The sequence below is a fragment of the Tamandua tetradactyla genome, chromosome 10, assembly GCF_023851605.1.
Source record: "Tamandua tetradactyla isolate mTamTet1 chromosome 10, mTamTet1.pri, whole genome shotgun sequence".
Taxonomy (NCBI): Eukaryota; Metazoa; Chordata; class Mammalia; order Pilosa; family Myrmecophagidae; genus Tamandua; species Tamandua tetradactyla.
The window spans coordinates 73528345-73553690 of record NC_135336.1 but is presented as its reverse complement, the minus strand read 5'-3'; the positions used below and the strand labels follow the sequence as shown (position 1 = coordinate 73553690).

The following is a 25346-nucleotide window of genomic DNA, read 5'->3' as shown; positions in this document are numbered from 1 at the left end:
AAATTCACAAATATCTGGAGGCTCAACAACACACTCAAACAATCAGTGGGTTAAGGAAGAAATTACAAAAGTAAGCATCTCAAGGCAAATGAAAATGAAAATATAATATATCAAAATTTATGGGATGCAGCAAAGGCAGTGCTAAGAGGGAAATTTAATGACCTAAATGCCTATATCAAAAAAGAGGAAAGGGCAAAAATCAAGGATTTAACTGTCCTATTGGAAGAATTAGAGAAAGAACAGCAAACTAACTCCAAAGCAAGCAAAAGGAAAGAAATAATGAATATTGGAATAGAAATAAATGAAATTGAGAACATGAAAACAGTTGAGAAAATCAATAAAACCAGAAGTTCGTTCCATGAGAAAATCAATAAGATCTATGGACACTTAGTGAGGTTGATAAAAAGAAGAAGAGAGAGGATGCAAATAAATAAAAGCAGAAATGGAAAAGGAGACATAACCACTAACCCCACAGCAATAAAGGAAGTAATGAGAGGATACTATGAACAACTTTATGCTAATAAACTCAACAATGTAGATGAAATGGACAACTTCCTAGAAAAGTATGAACAACAAACACTGGCTCAAGAAGAAATAGACAACCTCAACAAACCAATCACAAGTAAAGAAACTTAATCAGTCATTAAGAAGCTCACCAAAAAGAAAAGTCCAGGACCAGATGGCTTCCCATGTGAATTCTACCAAACATTCCAGAAAGAATCGGTACCAACCCTGCTCAAACTCTTCAAAACAATTGAAGAGGAAGGAAAGCTACCTAACTCATTCTACAAAGCCAACATCACTCTCATACCAAAGCCAGACAAAGATAAAAAAAAAAAAAAAAAGAAAAAGAAAACTACAGACCAATCTCTCTAACGAATATCGAGGCAAAAATCCTCAACAAAATTCTACCAAATTGAATCCAGCAGCACATTGAAAGAATTATACACCATGACCAAGTAGAATTCATCCAGGTATGCAAGGATGGATCAATGTAAGAAAAATCAATTCATGTAATACACCATATCAACAAATCAAAGCAGAAAAACCACATGATCATCTCGATTAATGCAGAAAAGGCATTTGACAAAATTCAACATCCTTTCCTGTTGAAAACACTTCAAAGGATAGGAATAGAAGGGAACTTCCTCAAAATGACAAAGAGAATACATAAAAAAAAAAAAAAACCCACAGCTAACATCATCCTCAATGGGGAAAAACTGAAAACTTTACCCCTAAGATCAGGAACAAGACTAGGATGTCCACTATCACCATTGTTATTCAATATTGTGTTGGAAGTTCTGCAAGAGCAATCAGACAAGAAAAAGAATTGCAAAGCATCAACATTGGAAAGGAAGAAATGAAACTCTCACTGTTTGCAGATAATATGATACTATATGTTGAAAATCCTGAAAAATACACAGCAAAACTACTAGAGCTAATAAATGAGTACAGCAAAATGGCAGGTTACAAGATCAACACTCAAAAATCTGTAGTGTTTGTAAACACTAGTAATGAACAATCTGAGGGGGAAATCAAGAAAAATTCCATCTACAATTGCAACCAAAAGAATAAAATATTCAGGCAAAAATTTAACTAAAGGGACAAAAGATCTATACAAAGAAACTACAAGAATTTTTAAAAGAAATCACAGAAGACCTAAATAAATGGAAGGGCTTACCATGTACATGGATCGGAAGATTAAATATAGTTAAGATGTCAATTCTAACTAAACTGATTTACAGATTCAAAGCAATACCAATTAAAATCCCAAAACTTACTTTTCAGAAATAGAAAAACCAATAACCAAATTTATGTGGAAGGGCAGGTTGCCCCACTTGCTAAAAGCATCCTGAGAAAGAAAAATGAAGTCATAGGTCTCACACTACCTAACTTTACGGTGTATTATGAAACTATACTGTGGTCAAAACAGCATGGTACTAGCATAAAGATAGATATACTGACCAATGGAATTGAATAGAGTATTCAGATATAGACCTTCTCATCTATGGACAATTGCCAATCTTTGATAAGACAGTCAAGCCAACATACCCGGGACAGAACAGACTCTTCAATAAATGGTGCCTAGAGAACTGGATATCCATATGTAAAAGAATGAAAGAGGATCCATATCTCACTCCCTATACAAAAATTAACTCAAAATGGATCAAAGACCTAAATATTAGATCTAAGACCATAAAACTGTTAGAAGAAAATATAGAGAAATATCTTAAAATCTTATAATAGGAAGTAGTTACCTAGACCTTACACCCAAAGTACAAGCACTGAAAAAAGAAATAACTAAATGGGAACTCCTCAAAATTGAACACTTTTATGAATCAAACAACTTCATCAAGAAAGTAAAAGGGCAGCCTACACAATGGGAGACAATATTTGGAAATGATATATCAGATAAAGGTCTAGTATCCAGAATAATATAAAGAGATTGTTCAACTCAACAACAGAAAGACAGACATCCCAATTACAAAATGGGCAAACGACTAGAACAGACACTTCTCAGAAGAAATACAAATGGTCAAAGGTACATGAAAAGATCTCAACTTCCCTGGCTGTTAGGGAAATGCAAATCAAAACCACAATGAGATATCATCTCACACCCACCAGAATGGCCATTATCAATAAAATAGAAATGCCATGTGCTGGAGAAGGTGTGGAGAAAGAGGCACACTTATCCACTGTTAGTGGAAATGTCAAATGGTATAACTGCTGTGGAAGGCAGTTTGGTGGGTCCTCAGGAAGCTAAGCGTAGAATTGCTATATGATCCAGCAATACCTTTGCTAGGTTTCTACTCAGAGGACATGAAGGCAAGGGCACAAATGAACATTTGCACACCAATGTTTATAGCAGCATTATTTACAATTGCAAAGAGATGGAAACAGCCAAAATGTCCATCGACATGTGTGGCTAAACAAACTGTAGTATATACATACAATGGAATATTATGCAGCTGTAAGACAGAATAAAGTTATGAAATATGTAACAACATGGATGGATCTTAAGGACATTTTGCTGAGTGAGATTAGCCAGAAACAAAAGGACAAATACTGTATGGTCTCACTGATGTGAACTGACATTGGTGAATAAACTTGGAGAATTTTATTGGCAACAAGACCATCAGGAGATAGAAATAGGGTAAGATATTACATAATTGGAGCTGAAGGGATGCAGATTGTGCAACAGGACTGACTGTAAAAACTCAGAAATGGATAGCACAATACTACTTAGCTGTAATACAACTATGTTAGGACACTGAACGAAGCAGAATGTGAGAATGACAGAGGAAGGAGGGCTGGGGCACAAATGAAATCAGAAAGAAAGATAGATGATAAAGACTAAGATGGTATAATCTAGGAATGCCTAGAGTGTATAACAGTAGTGATTAAATGTACAAATTTAGAAATGTTTTTGCATTTCTAAAGAACAAAGGAATGTCATCACTGCAGGGTGCTTAAAATAGATGGTAATTAATATTTTAAAATTTTAACTTATGTGTGAGACTAAAGTAAAAATCTTTATTTGGTACAAAATTTATATTTTGACTAGTGCAGTTCCTAATATAACTTATGCAGACAGCTTAATTGACACCATAAGTACATGAAATCTTGAGTAGGGCATAAGATTTTGTAGGTTTGTCCAGAGTGATACTCGAATAAATTCCATAGTGATTAGAACAATGAGTAAAAAGTATTTGCAAAGTCACCTTGGGGGAATGGTGAGAAAGGGGGAAAATTCAACTTCCCCAAAGGGAGAATTCTTGATATTCTCTCAAGCAGTGGGGACAACTAAAGCAATAGGCTGAATCCCCAATCTTGGGGTTTGTTTATATGAAACTTACCCCCACAGAGGATAGTTCAAGCCTACTTAAAATTAGGCCTACGAGTCACCGCCAAGAGAACCTCTTTTGTTGCTCAGATATGGCCTCTCTTTCCAGTCAACACAACAAGTAAACTCACAGCTCACCCCCCTGTCTATGTGGGACACAACTCCCAGGGGTGCGGACCTTCCTGGTAACGTGGTACAGAAATCCTAGAATGAGCTGGGACTCAACATCAAGGGATTGAGAAAACCTTCTTGACCAAAAGGGGGAAGAGTGAAGTGAGACAAAATAAAGTGTCATGGCTGAGAGATTCCAAAGAGTCCAGAGGTTATCCTGGAGGTTATTCTTACATATTAAATAGATATCGCCTTGTTAGTGAAGATATAATGGAGAGGCTGGAGGGAACTGCCTGAAAATATAGAGCTGTGTTCCCATAGCCATGTTTCTTGAAGATGATTGTATAATGATATAGCTTTCACAATGTGACTGTGTGATTGTGAAAACCGTGTGTCTGATGCTCCTTTTATCTACCTTATCAACAGTGGAGTAAAACATACAGAATAAAAATAAGTAATAGGGGGAACAAATGTTAAAATAAATTTAGTAGATTGAAATGCTAGTGATCAATGAAAGGGAGGGGTAATGGGTACGGCATCTATTAAGTTTTTTCTGTTGTCTCTTTATTTCTTTTTCTGAATTGATGCAACTGTTTCAAGAAATGATCATGATGATGAATATGCAACTATGTGATGATATAAATTAATGATTATATATGTAGAATGGAATGCTCATATGTTAAGAATGTTTGAGTTCGTTCGTTATATTCTTTAAAAATTTTAAAAATCAAATAAAAATAAAAAAAGATTAAAATAAAAAAATTTAAATTTGCGTGTGTGTGGAGCTGACTAATCTTAAAAGATACCTTAGAGTCTGTTTGATTTTTCTTTTTCAGTCTAGAAGTAACCATTTCAAGTAAAGCTGGGTTTCCATCACCCTCCTAGACATTTCTCATGGTCTCTGGTCTATTTATCCAAATGCTATCTGGACATCTCCTCATGAATGCCTAATAGACTTTTCAAATTTAACCGATCCAAAACAGAACTCCGTATCTCTCTCCTAAACCTGCAGTATCCACAGTCTGCTCTATTTCAGTTCATGGAAACTCTACTCTTATAATTGCTCAGAACAAATACCAAGAAATCATCCTTAACTCTTCCTTTACTCTCAACCTCAATATTCAATCTGTCATAAAACACTGTTAACTCTACTACAAAATATATCCACCATCTACCCACGTCTCTCCTACACTGCTATCACCCTGTCCAGGCCCTCATCATTTCTTGCCTGGACAACTGAAACAGCCTCCTGGCTGGTCCCCTACTTCCAGCCTTGTTCCTTGTCTATTCTCAACATTGAAGTCAGAAGTGAGTTTTATTAATGCAATTTTATTGAAATATATTATATATTCATCCTACAATCAGTGGTTAACAGGGTAGTTATATAGTTGTGCATTCAGCATCACAATCAATATTTGAACATTTTCATTACTCCAAAAATAAAAATAAGAATAAAAGTAAAAATAAAAGTGAAAAAGGACCCAAAACATCCCACACACTATCCTTCTCTATAATTTATTTAGTTTTTGTGTTTTCTTTTCTTACTAACCTGTCCATACATTGGATAAAGGGAGTGTCAGTCACAAGGTTTTCACAATCACACAGTCACATTTTTTTTTTTTTTTTACATGGGCGGGCACTGGGAATCAAACCCGGGTCCTCTGACACAGCAGGCAAGCATTCTCACCTGCTGAGCCACTGTGACCCGCCCAACACAGTCACATTTTAAAACATAAATGAGACTATTATTCCTCTATTAAAGACTCTCCAGTGTAAAAGAGTAAAAGCCTTTACGACCACCACAAAACCTCTGGCTTTTTATTGTCTGGCATTCCATTACCTTCTGATCATCTATAATTCCCTTCTATTTCCTCTGCTGTGGCTACTATGGCACTTCCCTTGCTTCTCCTCAAATGTACCAGGTAAACCCCACAGCAAGAGTGGCTTTTCCTGCTGCCCATGATTCTCCTCCGTCAAATATCCAGATGGCTCTCTTACCTTCTTCAAGCATTTGCCACATTTCACTCTTTTGAAGATACTCTGCCCTGACCACCTTATTTAAAATTCCAAACTACCCCTATGCTCTGAATTCCTCTTACTAGATTTCTATTCTATAGCCCTTATCGACTCCAAACATACTATATTACTCATTTATTTATTTCAAGGGTCTTTCTCTTTGCCTAGTAAATTGTAATCACCACTAGAATGTGATTTTTTTTCTACTTTGTTTATTGAGTTATCACCAATATGAAGAATGGTGCCTGGTACATGGTCAACCCTTAACAAATATTTGTAGAGTGTTGAATAAATCTTATCCAAATCACATATTTTCAATAGTTACTTGTACAGTGGAATCTGAATGAGTCCATGAAAAGCAGAGGACTTTCTCATCCATAACGCACTTTGCTAAGGTCAGGGAATGGGCCTAGGACTTTACAATTGCTAAGTGTTTAGTGTATCCAATATTCTTCTGGCACCAATATTGGAAAATGGGGAGAATTGCTAGATAGGCTTTGGTGAATTGAACATCAACCTTCCATATACAGGATGCTACCAAAAACGAACAGCTTTCAAATTCCTGAAAAAGAACAATACATTTTCTGAGTCTCCCTGAGAAATGCCTTTTCCCAATTCTCCTTTTAATTTTAATGAAGGCTTTAAAATAATATGCAATTGAATGCAATATTTATTACTTCTCTAGTAACATTCCTATTATCTGCTAGTGTCCTGCACAGTTCAATCCATGACTGACATTTTTCCCCATGTTTCTGTTTATGCAAATATTTTGACTTTGGTGTTCATATGCCAGGAATGTAGGGTGAAAAGGAGCAAAGTTAGAGAAACTTTTTTTTTTTTTATCATTGCTACAAATATAAGATGCTCTCTTTAAAGTTATTCTAACTTCTGATTGATTCATCTAAGTTGTACCTAGAAGAAAAAGCTTGCAAATGACTATCAATCACCAGGAAGACATGCATAGACTCTTCACACATTATTCAAGGCATGAATTAATATTTATAAAATTTCAAAAGTTTAAGGAGCACAAGATGGCAGCATAGGAAGTTGTATGGTTTAACCCATCCACCAGGCAGTTAGTAAATAGTGAAGAAGTCTGAAACAACAGTTTGAGGGACTTTGGAGACCAGATGCACATCTTACACCAGCCAGGAAGCAGACTGATAATTTCACAGCAATGATGCATAAGTAAATCCTTTTACACTGTGGAGGCATGTTAGGCTGACTGAGAATCACTCCCTGATAGGAAAAAGAAGCCCTTTCTCCTAGTAGCAAGGAAGGGAACTCAGCCAGGCACCAATTGCATATTTGCTTAATGAATTCAGACTCCTGAATATCACCTCTGAGCATAGATAAATTTGCAATGCAATCAAAAAGAAACCAGGTGTTCTCTTTCAAGTATATTTGAGGAGGAGCAAGCAAAGAGTCCATAGAAGCCAGAGCAAAGGAAATGTAGAAGGGAGTTATAGAAGATCAGCAGGTAATGAAAGCCAGGCTAGATGAAGCTTTGGGGTCATTGTAAACACTCTTAACTCTTTTACAAAGGAGGGTCTTTAGTAGAGGACTAACACAGTCTCATTTATGTTTTAAAAACTCACTTTGGCTCCAATGTTGAGAGTAGACCAGGAGAGAAAAAGTGGAAGCAGGGGACCAGCCAGGAGGCTACTGCAGTTATCCAGGCAAGAAATGATGAGGGCCTGGGCAGGGTGATAACTGTGCAGAGGAATGAAGCAGGTGATGCTGGATACATTTTGTAGCAGAGCTACAGTGTTTTATGAGAGACTGAATATGGAGTCTGAAAGAAAAGGAAGGGTTAAGGATGATTTCATGGTATTCAGTCTGAGCAATTGTAAGAGTAGAGTTTCTATCAACTGAAATGGAGTAGACTGTGGATGCAGCATGTTATGGAGAGAGATCAGGAATTTGTTAAAAATGGGATGGTATATGGAAAAATACAATTGATGCAAACTAAGGTCTATAGGTAACAGCAACACTGTAACTGTAACAAAAGCAATATGCCAAAGCTGAATGTTAATAAACTGGGGGTATAAAGGAAAGCTATGGGATTTTTCTCCTTCTTTAATTTTGAAAGAAACGGGAACGTTCTTATACTGATTGTGGTGCATAGAATGCATAACTACGTGATTATATTAGGAGCTATTAATTGTACACTTAGGATGGATTGTATGGTGTGTGAATAAAACTGTTTAAAAAAAGTAATAGTAGGGAATAAGGGGTATGGGATATTTGGGGTTTTATTTTTTATTTTTATTTTTATTTCTTCTTTTGGCATAATGATGGCTCTAAAATAGATTGTGGTGATGAATACAGAACTATACGATACTATTGTGAGCCACTGATTTCTATATTTTGGATGTATTACATTGTGCATGAATATATCTCAATAAAATTGCATTTAAAAAAGTTTAAGGAGGTTCTTCTGGGATAGATAGCTGAAAAATATTGACTCTGTCAATGACAAGAAGCTAGTGTGCTTACTGGTAACGGAATTCTAGGTCATGTTCACATATAACAACATGCTTGAGCTCACCCATCATTTAGTAAGTTACAGTTTGCCAAATTTACAAAGGAAAGGTTTATTAAGGAAAAAATTTCAGCCTTTCCTTCTTAAGCCTTCTGTATCTTGTCCAAAGTAGCTTTGCCAAAGCCAAAGTTTTAAGAGCTGGGCTCAATTTCTCCATTTTAAGTAGAGACCACAAATAAAACTGTCAACCAGTAAGAATAAATGTAGTGAGCTTCTTGCCCACAGTGGTAAACTTAGTTTAGCTAGCAATGCCAGAGCAAATATATCCATAGGGTTCATTCAACAACTGACAAATTTTGACTTGATCCCAACAACAGCAAGAGGAAAATATCAGTCCTCAAATCACCTCATCGTGGTTTTGCATGTTTTAAGTAATGCTTACTGTTGCAACTTAAATAAACAGCCATATATACTGCTAGATATAAAAGATGTATAGCAGACATCTTTTCTTCCTCAAACTCTAAAATGGATCTAATAGCTTCATATTTAAAAACACAACATGCAAACATGACAAATTTTCCTTTAAAGTTGAAGGCAAAGCAGGTAAAAAAAAAAAGATAGTTCAAAAATTCAACATATTTAGGATGAAGGATGATGGAAATAGCAATTTTGTTCATAAAATCCATGAGAAACAATTTTTTTAATGCCCTTCAAAGTTGCCTGGCAAATTTCAATTCAAAAGTCAATCTTGGTAGCATAAACCTTGTCTGAAAATCTATATTATATGCTCCAAGGTATATTCACAGTACAGCAAATGCTATTACTGTGAAAGCATCTGATATTTATATCACCTAAGGTTGTGGCTGTCAACATTGAACATTTGAGTTACCTGAGGAGATTTAGAAAAATCCAATGTCCAGGCACCACTCGAGACTAATTAAACGAGAATTTCCAAGAGAGAGGTCCAGGTGGTCCTCAGGTACAGCCAGGAGTGTAAACTAAAGCCTAGAAACAAAGGGAAGGTCATAAAAATTGTGAGACAAATGTTTTCCAAACTTGCTAGAAGATCAGTGTCTACCGGGATGCTTCTTAATACACATGCAGACCTACTCTTTGCCAATCACTGGGGGAAAGCCTGAGAAACCTATATATTTTAACAGTAACTCAAAATTCTTATCAGAATCCTCCCTGGACGAAGAAATGTGCATAACTATTTAAAGGGTATAGCAACAATCTGTGGAAAGTACTTGAGAACAAAATGGTATTAACTTGAACTTCAAATCACAACCTGAGTACTTTTCAGGGGAAGTTCAAGACCTACATTAACTAAGGCATACTCTAGGGAAAGTTCAAAATTCTCCTGATATTCTTATTCTAACCTCAAGAAAAAGGGGATTGGAAAAGATGGAAAAAATGGAGTCCTCAGAGAAACCTAGGTCATAATGTTACACAAAGGGGAAGAGATATTTTAAAGAGAAGAATTGGATTAGGACAAATCCTTTTGTTTCATCTTCTTCTAACTTAGAGTCACTCTCTCCATGCCACAGAGAGCTTTATATTCACTTTTTCAAATAGATTCAGCCTCGGCCTGGAAGCATCTTCTGGTTAGTAGGTGCTTGCAACTTTACAAGGCCTGATTATACATATGATTGGGTCACTTAATATTACACAAAAACATTTTTATGTAGACTTTATAAGTATCAGTTTAAATGGATGCATTATGCCCAATCTGTTCACTAAGGATTGTTCATCTATTTCCCTATTGCAATACTGGAATAAAGGATTATTTATAAAGGAATGAAGCATATTCCTTTAGCATCCTCTAACAGAATGTAACACAAAGAAAATAAAGGCAGGCATTCCACTGTACCATTGAATTTCCTGCATAATTTACTCTGCAAGGGCTCCATTTTATCAGTGGCAATACCAAGTGAACCAATGGACTTAATGGTCATAATAGTGCTCTAGAAGAGTCTGGTGGAACACAGTAGCACCAGGGGGACATCGCAGTACCAACAATTGCATGTCTAGAGATACGCAAATGAATACCTTAAGAACAAGTAGAGTCACCACTAGAATATTCTCAGACATAACTGTTGCAATTTGAGCAAGACTTAAGATTCTGTAAAGAAGATGAGGGCAAAAGCCAGAGAAATTGGAGAAGCTACCATAGCCACAGATGAAGGAGGTCTGGAGATACTTGAATTTAAGGAAAACTTTCTTAAAAGTGTGATATTATAATACATTCACTATAATCCCATTCTTATTAAACAACTGTAGGTGTATATTTTAAAACTTTAATGATACAGATAAAACAAGTAACAGGTAATCTTTAGGGAATGGGATTTGAGTGATTTGTGTTTTGGGCGTTTTTTTTGTTTGTTTTTTTTTGCTTAATTGTAGTTTCTAAATATTCTACAGTGAATATTGGTTTTTGCAATAAGACAAAGTATAAAATTACAAAAATATTATGCCTGCTCAAAATTTATTTGTATAATATGTGTGGTTTAAGAAAAGTTTGTAAGCCAAATCATCTGAGATTTTTAAACCATTCTTATAGGAGCAGCCTATATTGAAGAAATAAATAAGTAATTCATTTCATGATCTTAAATGAGGAAAAACTGATGAATTTTAATAAGTAATTATTAACAAGAGTTAAAAATATTCAATTACTTATTAAAGAATAATATGCAAGAAATATCATATCTTGAAATTTTCATTATAATTAATGTGTTCTCTTCACTGAGCAAACTGAATGAAGTTTCTGCAGTATTTACAACTCAATGTGTGTTTTAGGAGAGAAATAACAATAAGGTGATTTAATAATAGAACTGCCAACAAAAACAACTCTCCATGCCTCAGATTTCAGGTGAGGCACTGGGGTGTGGGAATACTGAGGTACAGTAATCATTTATCTGGATAGTCTCAAAACCCAGTAACACTAACTTTTCTCCTCATTTTTCTTTCCAATGGGGTACATTTATGAAATGGAGTGCCCTCATATTGGGTCCAGTAGGATGGGCTTGTCCAGTGATTTAAGAAAGATGCCTGTCTGACAAAAAATTAAGTTATTAATTTTATTATATTTAGAGATACATAATAGCACATCTAAAATTTTGCCATTTGAAACAACAGATTTATATTATATAGCATGAAGTTCATTACTCTGGCAATTGATGTCATTATATGCAAGGTTCCAGAATGTTGTTCTGATCTCTGCAATTTTGAGAAAGAGGTTTTATGAGAACAGCATTCCCAACCTTCAGAGCAAAAGCCATCTTCATCGTTAGCATTATCCTCATCATCATCCTAGTTATAGCAAATAAACTGTAATCAGGAACCACCATTTGGAATCTGGCCTTTAGCTTAAGCCATAATATAACACCTTCTTGTCCTGTTAAGTAAGTATTTTAAGACGTAGTCTCCAAAATGAAAGACATGAAATGACAGAGATGAAAGCAACTAAGACATTTTTTTTTATTTAAGATATTTATCTTAAATCATAGAAGAGGCTTAAAATACACTTACATATTTGTTCTATTTTTGATTGCTAATAGAACAGAAAAAGGTCATATTGCAACCCCTTTCTTTATATTCAGCATTCTTGAATATGAATAGCCTATTTTAGTAAAGAGCTGATCATCAGAAAACAGTTTAAAACTGTGGAGTTGGACATATAAAAATTTGTAAATACCATTTGTAGTAGCGAACATAAAATTGGGTAAGTATACCTAGAAAGGAAAAAACATGCATAAAGATTCACTGAAACTTGGTCATAAGCAACACATAATAGGTGGAAAATAGCTGCTGCCAACAGAACTAATGTTCTGTAGCCATAAAAAATTTTATTGAGCTGTAATTTGAAGTAAAGCCTGCAGGCAAAATACGTGCCCAGGGGGCATGTTCCAACAATGATGGGCACTTGAGAGAAGCCATACTGCAGTGCAAAGCATAACACTCCCCTGTGAAAATCATTTTTTGAATCCTATCTGAACACAGATCATGTTACTCACTCAAACCATGCCAATTGTTGCAAAAAAAACCAAAAAAACAAAAAGGAGGATAGCAGAACATATTTACTTAAAAGGGCTAGAATACAGTTATGTTGAGCATTGCTGAGACTTCAAAGCAACCTGTGTTAAGAGGACTGTAGTGATTAAATTCAGGCATCACCTTGGCCATGTTATGGTGTTAACTGTTAACTGTTTAACCAGTTAACAGTTGATAGACATATTTGTATTGTTTCCAGTTTGGGAGTATTATGAGTAATGCCTCTATGAACATTCATACACATGTCCTTTTGTGAACATATAATTAGATACCTAAAGGGGAAACGCCTTCTTCTGCTAAGTGTAAGTGAAACATTTAGAAATTGCCAAAACTATTTCCCAAAGTGGCTTTACCATTTTACATTCCTAATATCAATATATGAGAGTTCCAGTTTTCCACATCCATGACAATATTTGCTATTGTCAAGGAATTCAAGGAAATGCAGGGACTCAGAATATCCAAAACAATCTTGCAAAAGAAGAACAAATTTAGAAGAATCACACTTCACAATATCAAAATTTACTGCAAGCTATAACAATCAAAATGGCGTGTACTGACTTAAGGGTAGACAAACAGATCAGTGGAACAAAATTGATAGTACAGTAAATAACCCTTATACTTATGATCAATTGAGTTTTTTCTTTTTATTTTGAAATACTTTCAAACTTATGAGACACTTATAAAAATAACTCAAACACCATAGAGAGAACTCTAACATGTCCCCAGATTCCCAGATTTACAAATTTTAACATTTTTTCCTCATTTGCCCTATTATTTTATATTTCCATCAATCTATCAGTCCATCTCTCTATGCATCTATCTATCTGTTTATCTATTTATCAATCCATTTTCTGAATACTGGAGTTTAGGTTGTATACATTATGCTCTATGAACACTTAATACTGCTATGCACATTGCTAAGAACAAGAATATTGACTTATGCAACCACCTTAGGTGCAGTTATCAAGCTCAAGAAATTTAACATTGATAAGAAGCTTATAGTCAATAATTCAATTTTCTTTTTATAGTCTCCAAAAGGTCCATTCCCTCTAACCCTCTCCACCGTGGCAACCTGTACTCTAATCTCCGTCTCTATGAGCTTGCATACTCTCCGATATTTTCTTTGTAGTTACCTTGGGGCTTAAATTTAACATCCTAAACCTATAACACTCTCAGTTACTTGGATACCAAATTAACTTAAATGGTATACACAAACTATATTCCTATATCCCTCTCTCCCCCAACTTTATGTAGTTCTTATCACAAATTGGGTCCCAAATCATTGATTTATCATTATATTTTATGCACTTGACTTTTAGATCCTGTAAGAAGTAAAAAATGGAGTTACAAATAAAAAAATACAATAGTACCGGTTTTTATATTTGCCTATGTCATTACAGTCACTGGAGATCTTTGTTTATTCATGTGTTTCAATCTATTGTCTGGTGTCCATTCCTCTCACCTACAGAACTCTCTTTAACATTTCATGCAGGGCTGGTCTAGTGGTGCAGAACTACCTCGGCTTTTATTTATCTGGTAATGTCTTAATCTCTCCCTCATTTTTTGAAGACAATTTTGCTGGATTTATATTACTTGGCTGGCAATTTTTGCCTTCAGCATTTCGACTATATCATCCCTTTGCCCTCTTGCCTCTGTGCTTTCCAATTAGAAATAAACACAATCTTATTGAGGATCCTTGTATGTGACACATTGCTTCTCTCCTGTGGCTTTCAGAATTTTTTCCTTATTTTTGGAATTTGACAATTAGATTACAATATATTGCAGTGAGGGGCCAACTTGGTTTTATCCTGTTTAGTGTTTATTGAGCATCTTGGATGTATATATTCATGTCTCTCATTGTATTTAGGAAGCTTTCAGCCATTATTTCTTTTTTATTTTCTCTCTGCTCCTTTCTCATTTTCTTCTTCTGGGATTCCTACAGTGAATATATTGGTACACTTACTGGTGTCTCACGGGTTCTCCAGGATCTCATCAATTTTCTTCATTCTTCTCTCTGCTTCTCAGACTGAATGATAGCAATTATTTTACCTTTAAGATTACTGATTATTTCTTCTGCCAGATCCAATCTTCTGTTGAACTTCTCTGGGGAGTTTTTAATTTCTGTTACTGTGCTCTTCCGCTCTATTTGGTTCCTTTTCACAATTTTCATCTCTATTGATATTCTCTTTGTTTTCTTGATTTCCTTTAGTTCTTTGTGCACCTTTTCATTTGGTTCCTTGAGCATATTTATGACATTTTTTAAAAGCCTTTGTCTGGAAGCCTAGAATAAGAATGGGGGGTTTTAATCCCGTGTAGCTTAATGTAATGCCTGGATAAATCCCACAGTATATTAAGTAGATAATCAAAAAGTACAGACAAGCCCCTTGAGGAATGGGAGGAAAATATGGAACTATTAAACTTTACCACTGGGAAAACCCCTGATACTGTGTCAAACATTAGCGACACCCAAATCAATAGGCCAAGCCCTTGATCTTGAGTCTTGTTCTTGTGAAGCTTATTTATGTAGCAAAGAAGCTTAGCCTACCTATACGTATACCTAAGAGTTACTTTTGGAGGACCTCTTTTGCTTCTCAGATGTGGCCTCTCTCATTCTAAGCCCAACTCTGCAAGTGAAATCATTGCCCACCCCACTACATGGAACATTACATCTGGGGTGAAAATCTCTGTGGCAGCATGGAAGATGACTCCCAGGAATTGGCACCAACAATGTCATCCTGACCAAAAGGGGGAAAAGAGGTGTAACAAATAAGGTATCAGTGGCTGAGAGAGTCAAATAAAGTCAAGAAGCTACTCTAGAGGTCACTCTTACATGCAAGTTTCAGTTAGACATTGCTACCTATCACAGCTTGCCAAACCCCAAACAAAAAACATTCTTGACAATCCTAAAGAACACCTAGGGCATTATATAAGATTCTACAAAGGTTCCGTGCACTAGGGTAACTTTCTAGAAAACTACAGCCTCCAGATGGATCCCTGGACCAGATAAGTCCTGAAATGCAGAGGGCCCAGCCTCACCAAAACATCAATTAGTTCTATCCCCCATCCCATATAATTGACAATCCCTTCCAACATGAACAAGCTTGAATGGGCATAGCCCAAATACCCCTAAAGAGTGTGATCAAAAGATCAAAGGTGATGGTGGAGTTATACAAAGAAAGAAGGGTTTAACAAATGAGTATGATTGCTGTATCATTATATTGATACTTCTTTTAGTCTCTAGTGTCTTAGAGCAACTAGAAGTGAAAACATAAAATTGTGGACTTGTAACCCATACCAAACTCTGAAATATGTTCTACAACTAATTGCTGTGCTGTGCTTTGAAATGTATTGATTTTTTGTATATATGTTATTTTTCACAAAAAAGGAAAAAAAGTTGATTGTGATGATGAATGCACAGCTATATAATAATATTGTGAACTATTGATTGAACACTTTGAATGATTACATGCTATGTGATATGTAATACTGTATTAGTCAGGGTCCTCTAGAGAAACAGAATTAGCAGGAAATATCTGTACACATAAAATTTATAAAAGTGTCTCACATAACCATGGGAATGTAAAGTCCACAATCCATAGGGCAGACTGTGAAGCTGATAACTCTGATGGAGGGTCTGGACCAACACCACAGGAGAGGCTTATTGGCAGAAGCAGGAAGAGAGCCGGTCTCTTCTGAATCCTCCTTAAAAGGCTTCCAGTGATTAGATTAAACATCACTCACTGCAGAAGACACTCCCCTTGGTTGATTACAAATGGAATCAACTGTGGATATAGCAGACGTGATGATGATTTAATTCTATGAAATGTCCTCATAGCAACAGGCAGGCCAACACTTGCCCAACCAGACAAACAGGTATCACCACCTGGCCAACTTGACACATGAACCTGACCATGACAGATATATATCAATTAAAATTAAAAAAATTATCTCAAATAACCAAAGCCTTTAGGAGAATGTCATCTAAAAGGATTGTTATAGATAGTAACTGAGTAGCTCTAAGCATAGAACTAATTATTGCTAGTTACAAGAATAAGTTTTAGAGTCAGACAGACATAAAACTGTGTGAATTTAGGAAATTTTCTGAACATCACTGTGTTTCATTTTCTTCGTCTGAAAACAGGTATACTTATTATATGAGGGTTAGTATGAGAAAAAAAAAAAAGGCTTTGTCTGGTATGTCCCACATCTGGTCCTCCCAACTGATGGTTTCTAATGTTAACACTTTCCTTGGCCAGGACCATCATTTCCCTATATCTTTGTATATTTTGTAATCTTTTATGGAAACTTGAACATCTTAATATTTTAATGTTATCACTGAAATTTAGACTCTGCAGTTACTGTTCCTTAAACTTGTATCCAGTCAGTGTTATGAGAGAGTACTTCTTGAATGTCAGGAGTTAAGAAGGAGGAGAAGGAAGAGGAGGAAACATTTTTCTCAGCCTTTGAATACTGATCTGTGCCAGTGCTCTCCTTCAGAGCTTATCCACAGAAAGAGTTCAGAAAATAGCTCCAGGCCAAAGCACAGGGGTCTTCTTGATGCTTCCTGCATATGCAGTCTTTTCTTGGGAATGCATATGGCCCTAAGAACTCCCCAGTTTTCATGGATTCAAATATTCCCTCATCTCTAGGAAACAGTTTCTTCATAGGCCCAGGCACTGTGTACTGTACATCCTACAGCCAGTAATCCCTTGCCCTAGGAAGACACTTACTGCTTTCCCACAGAGCTTTGTAGCAGAAGTCTGGGAACCACCTCTTTAAACAGGGTAAGATCAAACGATGGGAAATATGCAATGAGTGTCCTGGTTCAGTACCCCAGCCACCACCAGACAAACTGTGAAAGACTTACATGCTTGCATATGTGCCCAAGAGTTATTTTGCTTCTTTCAGAATCAGGACCAGGAGTCTTCAGTGGGAGTGTGGGGTGGATTGATGTCTAGTTGCTGAGGGGTGGGGGAAGAGCCAGACATAACGGCATGAGATCCTACTCCTTTTAAATGGTCTTTTTCTTTTCTTTTCTTTTTTTAATTTTATTTTTTTAAATATCAAAAGAAAAACAGCAAATGCAAACATTCCTATTTTGATCATTCCATTCTACATATATAATCAGTAATTCACAATATCATCACATAGCTGCATATTCATCATCATAATCATTTCTTGGAACATTTGCATCTATACAGAAAAAGAAATAAAACGAAAACAGAAAAAAAGTTTATACATACCATACCCCTTACCCCTCCCTTTCATTGATCACTAGCATTTCAAACTAAATTTATTATAATATTTGTTCCCCCTATTTATTTTATTTTTATTTTTTTATTAATTAACGGAAAAAAAGAAATTAACCCAACATTTAGAAATCATACCAATCTACATATGCAATCAGTAATTCTTAACATCATCACATAGAGGCATGATCATCGTTTCTTAGTACATTTGCATCGGTTTAGAAGAACTAGCAGCACAACAGAAAAAGATATAGAATGTTAACATAGAGAAAAGAAATAAAAGTAATAATAATAGTAAAAAAAAAAACAAAAACCTATAGCTCAGATGCAGCTTCACTCAGTGTTTTAACATAATTACTTTACAATTATGTATTATTGTGCTGTCCATTTTTGAGTTTTTGTATCTAGTCCTGTTGCACAGTCTGTATCCCTTCAGCTCCAATTACCCATTATCTTACCCTGTTTCTAACTCCTGCTGGACTCTGTTACCAATGACATATTCCAAGTGTCATGGTTAGGGACAGATGTCAACTTGGCCAAGTTGTGGTACCTGTTCATCTGATTGGGCAAGCGCTGGCCTGTCTGTTGCAGTGAGGACATTTCACAGGATTAGGTCATGATCACATCAGCTACATCCACAGCTGATTCCATTTGTAATCAGCCAAGGGGGAGTGTCTTCTGCAATTAGTGATGCTAAATGCAATCATGGGAAGCCTTTTAAGGAGGACTCAGAGGAGACAGGTTCCATTCCTGCTTTGGCTGGTGAGTCTCTCCTGTGGAGTTCATCCAGGCCATCCATCGGAGTCATCGGCTTTGCAGCCTGCCCTGTGGATTTTGGACTCTGCGTTCCTACAGTCACGTGAGACACTTTCATAAATTTTATATTTGCAAGTGTTCCCTGTTGATTCTGTTTCTCTAGAGAACCCTAACTAATACATCTTGGTACCAGGAGTGGTTCTTAAGGAACAGAATCTTAAAAATGGGTTTTTATGAATGGTTTTCTACTCTGACTGGGCTCAGAGACACTAAGGACTCTGATTCCCGTAATCAGAATGACACTCCCAATCCATGGACTGAGTTGGCAAAGGAGATAGTCAAAATATCATCATTCGATTCTCCTAATGCTTCGCTTGTACGAAGCCAGACTCTGAGGTATAATGTTTTTGACACCTTTACAGAGTTTTGTAGAAATAAGAGTTATAGAGATGTTGGTTGGTTGTTGTTAGATACACTGTCTACATTAAAGGGTGAAAGGGATGGGCTTAAGGATTCAAACAAGAAGCTTAAGTGCCGTCTGAAAGATGTAGAGGTTTCTATGAGTATCCTGAAGGAAAATTTTATTTCCTGTAGCCGTAGACTTGAGATCTCTGAAAATCAGACTCAGAATCTTATTGTTAGAGTAGCAACTTTACAACATACACTGAAATCTCAGTCTTGCATGGTGTCTGCTGTTAAAGTGAGGGCATTGATTGGAAAGGAGTGGGACCCTGAAAAATGGGATGGTGACATATGGATTGATAATGATGTTGGGGGTGAGGTTGAAACCCTAGACCATGCTGAGCCTTCTTTAGATAACCCTGTAATAGTCTGCCCTGAGGACATAGCCGCCCCACCTCCAGCCTGCCTTGAGGAATTGGCCACCCAACCTCCTCCTGAAGGGATTAGCCCTAGAGTTATTAATCCTGTTTCACCAGATGAAACTGCAAATGAAAGCCCTGAAGCAAAGGTCTTGGAAGATATTTCTAACTCTTTTCATGACCCACCCCCACCACCCCTCATTTCTTCTAGACGTATAACTAGACTAAAGTCCCAACAGGCCCCTAACGGTGAGGTACAAAGTATCACACATGAGGAGGTACATTATACTCCAAAAGAACTGTGTGAGTTTTCCAATTTATATAGACAGAAATCAGGGGAATATGTGTGGCAATGGATTTTAAGAGTGTGGGATAATGGTGGGAGGAATATAAGGCTGGATCAGGCTGAATTTATTGATATGGGCCCACTAAGCAGAGATTCTGCATTCAATGTTATAGCTCGAGCAGTTAGAAAAGGTATTAGAAAATCAATTAATGTAATACACTATATCAACAAATCAAAGCAGAAAAATCACATGATCATCTCAATTGATGCAGAGAAGGCATTTGACAAGATTCAACATCCTTTCCTGTTGAAAACACTTCAAAAGATAAGAATACAAGGGAACTTCCTTAAAATGATAGAGGGAATATATGAAAAACCCACAGCTAATATCATCCTCAATGGGGAAAAATTGAAAACTTTCCCCCTAAGATCAGGAACAAGACAAGGATGTCCACTATCACCACTATTATTCAACATTGTGCTGGAGGTTCTAGCCAGAGCAATTAGACAGGAAAAAGAAATACAAGGCATCAAAATTGGAAAGGAAGAAGTAAAACTATCACTGTTTGCAGACGATATGATACTATATGTCGAAAACCCAGAAAAATCCACAACAAAACTACTAGAGCTAATAAATGAGTACAGCAAAGTAGCAGGTTACAAGATCAACATTCAAAAATCTGTAGCATTTCTATACACTAGTAATGAACAAGCTGAGGGGGAAATCAAGAAACGAATCCCATTTACAATTGCAACTAAAAGAATAAAACACCCAGGAATAAATTTAACTAAAGAGACAAAAAATCTATATAGAGAAAACTACAAAAAACTGTTAAAAGAAATCACAGAAGACCTAAATAGATGGAAGGGCATACCGTGTTCATGGATTGGAAGACTAAATATAGTTAAGATGTCAATCCTACCTAAATTGATTTACAGATTCAATGCAATACCAATCAAAATCCCAACAACTTATTTTTCAGAAATAGAAAAACCAATAAGCAAATTTATCTGGAAGGGCAGGGTGCCCTGAATTGCTAAAAACATCTTGAGGGAAAAAAACGAAGCTGGAGGTCTCGCACTGCCTGACTTTAAGGCATATTATGAAGCCACAGTGGTCAAAACAGCATGGTATTGGCATAAAGATAGATATATCGACCAATGGAATTGAATAGAGTGCTCAGATATAGACCCTCTCATCTATGAACATTTGATCTTTGATAAGGCAGTCAAGCCAACTCACCTGGGACACAACAGTCTCTTCAATAAATGGTGCCTAGAGAACTGGATATCCATATGCAAAAGAACGAAAGAGGACCTGTATCTCACACTGTATACAAAAGTTAACTCAAAATGGATCAAAGATCTAAACATTAGGTCTAAGACCATAAAACAGTTAGAGGAAAACATAGGGAGATATCTTATGAATCTTACAACTGGAGGCGGTTTTATGGACCTTAAACCTAAAGCAAGAACACTGAAGAAGGAAATAAATAAATGGGAACTCCTCAAAATTAAACACTTTTGTGCATCAAAGAACTTCATCAAGAAAGTAGAAAGACAGCCTACACAATGGGAGACAATATTTGGAAACAACATATCAGATAAAGGTCTAGTATCCAGAATTTATAATGAGATTGTTCAACTCAACAACAAAAAGACAGCCAACCCAATTACAAAATGGGAAAAAGACTTGAACAGACACCTATCAGAAGAGGAAATACAAATGGCCAAAAGGCACATGAAGAGATGCTCAATGTCCCTGGCCATTAGAGAAATGCAAATCAAAACCACAATGAGATATCATCTCACACCCACCAGAATGGCCATTCTCAACAAAACAGAAAATGACAAGTGCTGGAGAGGATGTGGAGAAAGAGGCACACTTATCCACTGTTGGTGGGAATGTCAAATGGTGCAACCACTGTGGAAGGCAGTTTGGCGGTTCCTCAAAAAGCTGAATATAGAATTGCCATACGACCCAGCAATACCATTGCTAGGTATCTACTCAAAGAACTTAAGGGCAAAGACACAAACGGACATTTGCACACCAATGTTTATAGCAGCATTATTTACAATTGCAAAGAGATGGAAACAGCCAAAATGTCCATCAACAGAAGAGTGGCTAAACAAACTGTGGTATTTACATACGATGGAATATTATGCAGCTTTAAGACAGGATAAACTTATGAAGCATGTAATAACATGGATGGACCTAGAGAACATTATGCTGAGTGAGTCTAGCCAAAAACTAAAGGACAAATACTGTATGGTCCCACTGATGTGAACGGACATTCGAGAATAAATTTGGAATATGTCATTGGTAACAGAGTCCAGCAGGAGGTAGAAACAGGGTAAGATGATGGGCAGTTGGAGCTGAAGGGATACAGACTGTGCAACAGGACTAGATACAAAAACTCAAAAATGGACAGCACAATAATACCTAATTGTAAAGTAATCATGTTAAAACACTGAATGAAGCTGCATCTCAACTATATGTTTTTGTTTTGTTTTGTTTTTACTATTATTACTTTTATTTTTTTCTTTATATTAACATTCTATATCTTTTTTGGTTGTGTTGCTAGTTCTTCTAAACCGATGCAAATGTACTAAGAAACGATGATCATGCCTCTATGTGATGATGTTAAGAATTACTGATTGCATATGTAGAATGGTATGATTTCTAAATGTTGGGTTAATTTCATTTTTTCCGTTAATTAAAAAAAAAGAGAGAGAGAAGGGGTAATTGGAGCTGAAGGGATACAGACTGTGCAACAGGACTGGATATAAAAACTCAGAAATGGACAGCACAATACTACCTAATTGTAATGCAATTATGTTAAAACATTGAATGAAGCTGCATGTGAGGTATAGGCTTTTTTTTCTCTCTATTATCGTTTTAATTCTTATTCTGTTGTCTTTTTATTTCTTTTTCTAAGTCGATGCAAATGTACTAAGAAATGATGAATATGCAACTATATGATGATATTAAGAATTACTGATTGTACATGTAGAATGGAATGATTTCTAAATGTTTTGTTAATTATTTTTAATTAATAAAAAAAAAAAGAAAAGGTGTTAACAGCTTGTTTGGGTGGTTGGTTGAAACATGGATCAAAAGGTGGCCCACATTACTTGAGGTTGAAATGCCAGAACTGTCCTGGTATAATGTAGATGAGGGGATCCAGAGGCTTAGATAGATTGGGATGTTAGAGTGGATTTATCATGCAAAGCCTGCTCTTACACCCCAGGAATGTCCAGAGGATGCACCTTTTACCAGAACAGTGAGAAATAAGTTTGTGAGACTAGCACCATCATCCCTCAAGAGCTCTGTGGTTGCACTTCTCTGTAGGTCAGATTTTACTGTAGGAACTGCTGTCACTGAGCTGGAATCCTTAAACACAATGGGGATGACAGGATCCCGAGTTGGCAGAAGCCAGGTGGCAGCACTTAATAACCAAAGACAGGGTAGACGCGGGTATTATAATAGACAACAAACTCAAAGGAGGCATCAAAATTATATGACACGCAGAGATTTGTGGCATTGGCTAGTAAATCATGGGGTGCCTAGAAATACAATAGAAGGGCAGTCTACTAAATTCTTGTTGGAGCTGTATAAATAAAAGAGTTCTAGGTCAAGGGAACAGAAGTCTAACCTGAATTACAAAAACACAGAGTCACGGCCCCGTAATCAATTTCCAGACTTGAAACAATTTACAGACCCTGAGCCCCTTGAATGAAGGGGAGGCCAGGTCCCTATGGGGGAGAAACCTGTTACACTGCCACAAATTTATACTGTTAACCTTCCTCTAAGTCTTCCCCAAGGAGACCGACAGCCTTTTACCAGGGTAACTGTGCATTGGGGAAAAGGAAATGATCAGATATTTTGGGGATTATTAGACACTGGTTCAGAAGTGACATTAATTCCAGGGGACCCAAAACGTCACTCTGGACCACCAGTCAGAGTGGGAGCTTATGGAGGCCAGGTGATCAATGGAGTTTTAGCTCAGGTCCGTCTCACAGTGGGTCCAGTGGGCCCCCGGACCCATCCTGTAGTTATTTCCCCAGTTCCGGAATGTATAATTGGCATAGACATACTGAGCAACCGGCAGAATCCCCACGTTGGTTCTCTAACTCGTGCAGTGAGGGCTATTATGGTGGGAAAGGCCAAGTGGAAGCCACTAGAACTGCCCCTACCAAGCAACATAGTAAATCAAAAGCAATACTGTATTCCTGGAGGGATTGCAGAGATTACTGCCACTCTTAAGGACTTGAAAGATGCAGGGGTGGTGATTCCCACCACATCCCCGTTCAACTCTCCTATTTGGCCTGTGCAGAAAACAGATGGGTCTTGGAGAATGACAGTGGATTATTGTAAACTCAACCAGGTGGTAATTCCAATTGCAGCTGCTGTTCCAGATGTAGTATCATTGCTTGAGCAAAGCAATACATCCCCCGTACCTGGTATGCAGCTATTGATCTGGCAAATGCTTTTTTCTCAATAGTTATTAGTAAGGACCACCAGAAACAGTTTGCTTTCAGCTGGCAAGGTCAGCAATATACTTTCACTGTCCTACCTCAGGGGTATATCAACTCTCCAGCCCTATGTCATAATCTTGTTCGCAGAGACCTTGATCGTTTCTTCCTCCCACAAGACATCACACTGGTCCATTATATTGATGATATCATGTTGATTGGACCTAGTGAGCAAGAAGTAGCAACTACTCTAGATTTACTGGTAAGGCATTTGCGTGTCAGAGGATGGGAGATAAATCCAACAAAAATACAGGGGCCTTCCACCTCAGTAAAATTTCTAGGTGTCCAGTGGTGTGGGGCATGTCGAGATATCCCTTCTAAGGTGAAGGATAAATTGCTGCATCTGGCCCCTCCCACAACCAAAAAAGAGGCACAACGCCTAGTGGGTCTTTTTGGATTTTGGCGACAACATATTCCTCATTTGGGTGTGCTACTCTGGCCCATTTATCGAGTGACCAGAAAAGCTGCTAATTTTGAGTGGGGACCTGAACAAGAGGAGGCTCTGCGACAGGTCCAGGCTGCTGTGCAAGCTGCTCTGCCACTTGGGCCATATGATCCAGCAGATCCAATGGTGCTGGAAGAGTCAGTGGCAAATAGAGATGCTGTCTGGAGCCTTTGGCAGGCCCCTGTAGGAGAATCACAACGCAGACCCTTAGGATTTTGGAGCAAAGCCTTACCATCTGCTGCAGATAACTACTCTCCTTTTGAGAAACAGCTTTTGGCCTGCTACTGGGCCTTAGTAGAGACTGAACACTTAACCATGGGCCACAAAGTTACCATGAGACCTGAGTTGCCTATCATGAATTGGGTGTTGTCTGACCCACCAAGCCATAAAGTTGGGCGTGCACAGCAGCACTCTATTGTAAAGTGGAAATGGTATATACGAGATAGAGCCAGAGCAGGTCCTGAAGGCACAAGTAAGTTACATGAAGAAGTGGCCCAAATGCCCATGTTTTCCACTCCTGCTGCCACATTACCTTCTCTTTCCCAGACCAGAGCTATGGCCTCTTGGGGAGTTCCTTACAGTGAATTGACTGAGGAAGAGAAAACTCGGGCCTGGTTTACAGATGGTTCAGAACGATATGCAGGTACCACCCGAAAGTGGACAGCTGCAGCATTACAACCCCTTTCTGGGGTGTCCTTGAAGGGCAGTCCTTGAGCAAAGCAATACATTCCCCTTGAGGGGAAATCC

At 37.2% G+C, this 25346-nt stretch overlaps 1 long non-coding RNA gene across 1 annotated transcript in view; it reads right to left on the bottom strand.

The window, feature by feature from the left end:
- LOC143647985 (uncharacterized) overlaps positions 1-25346 on the bottom strand; it is a 71192-nt gene that overhangs the window by 14726 nt on the left and 31120 nt on the right. The window contains exon 2 of the long non-coding RNA XR_013158298.1: positions 9346-9461. This is a non-coding gene — a long non-coding RNA (uncharacterized LOC143647985). The remainder of the gene's footprint in view (positions 1-9345; positions 9462-25346) is intronic.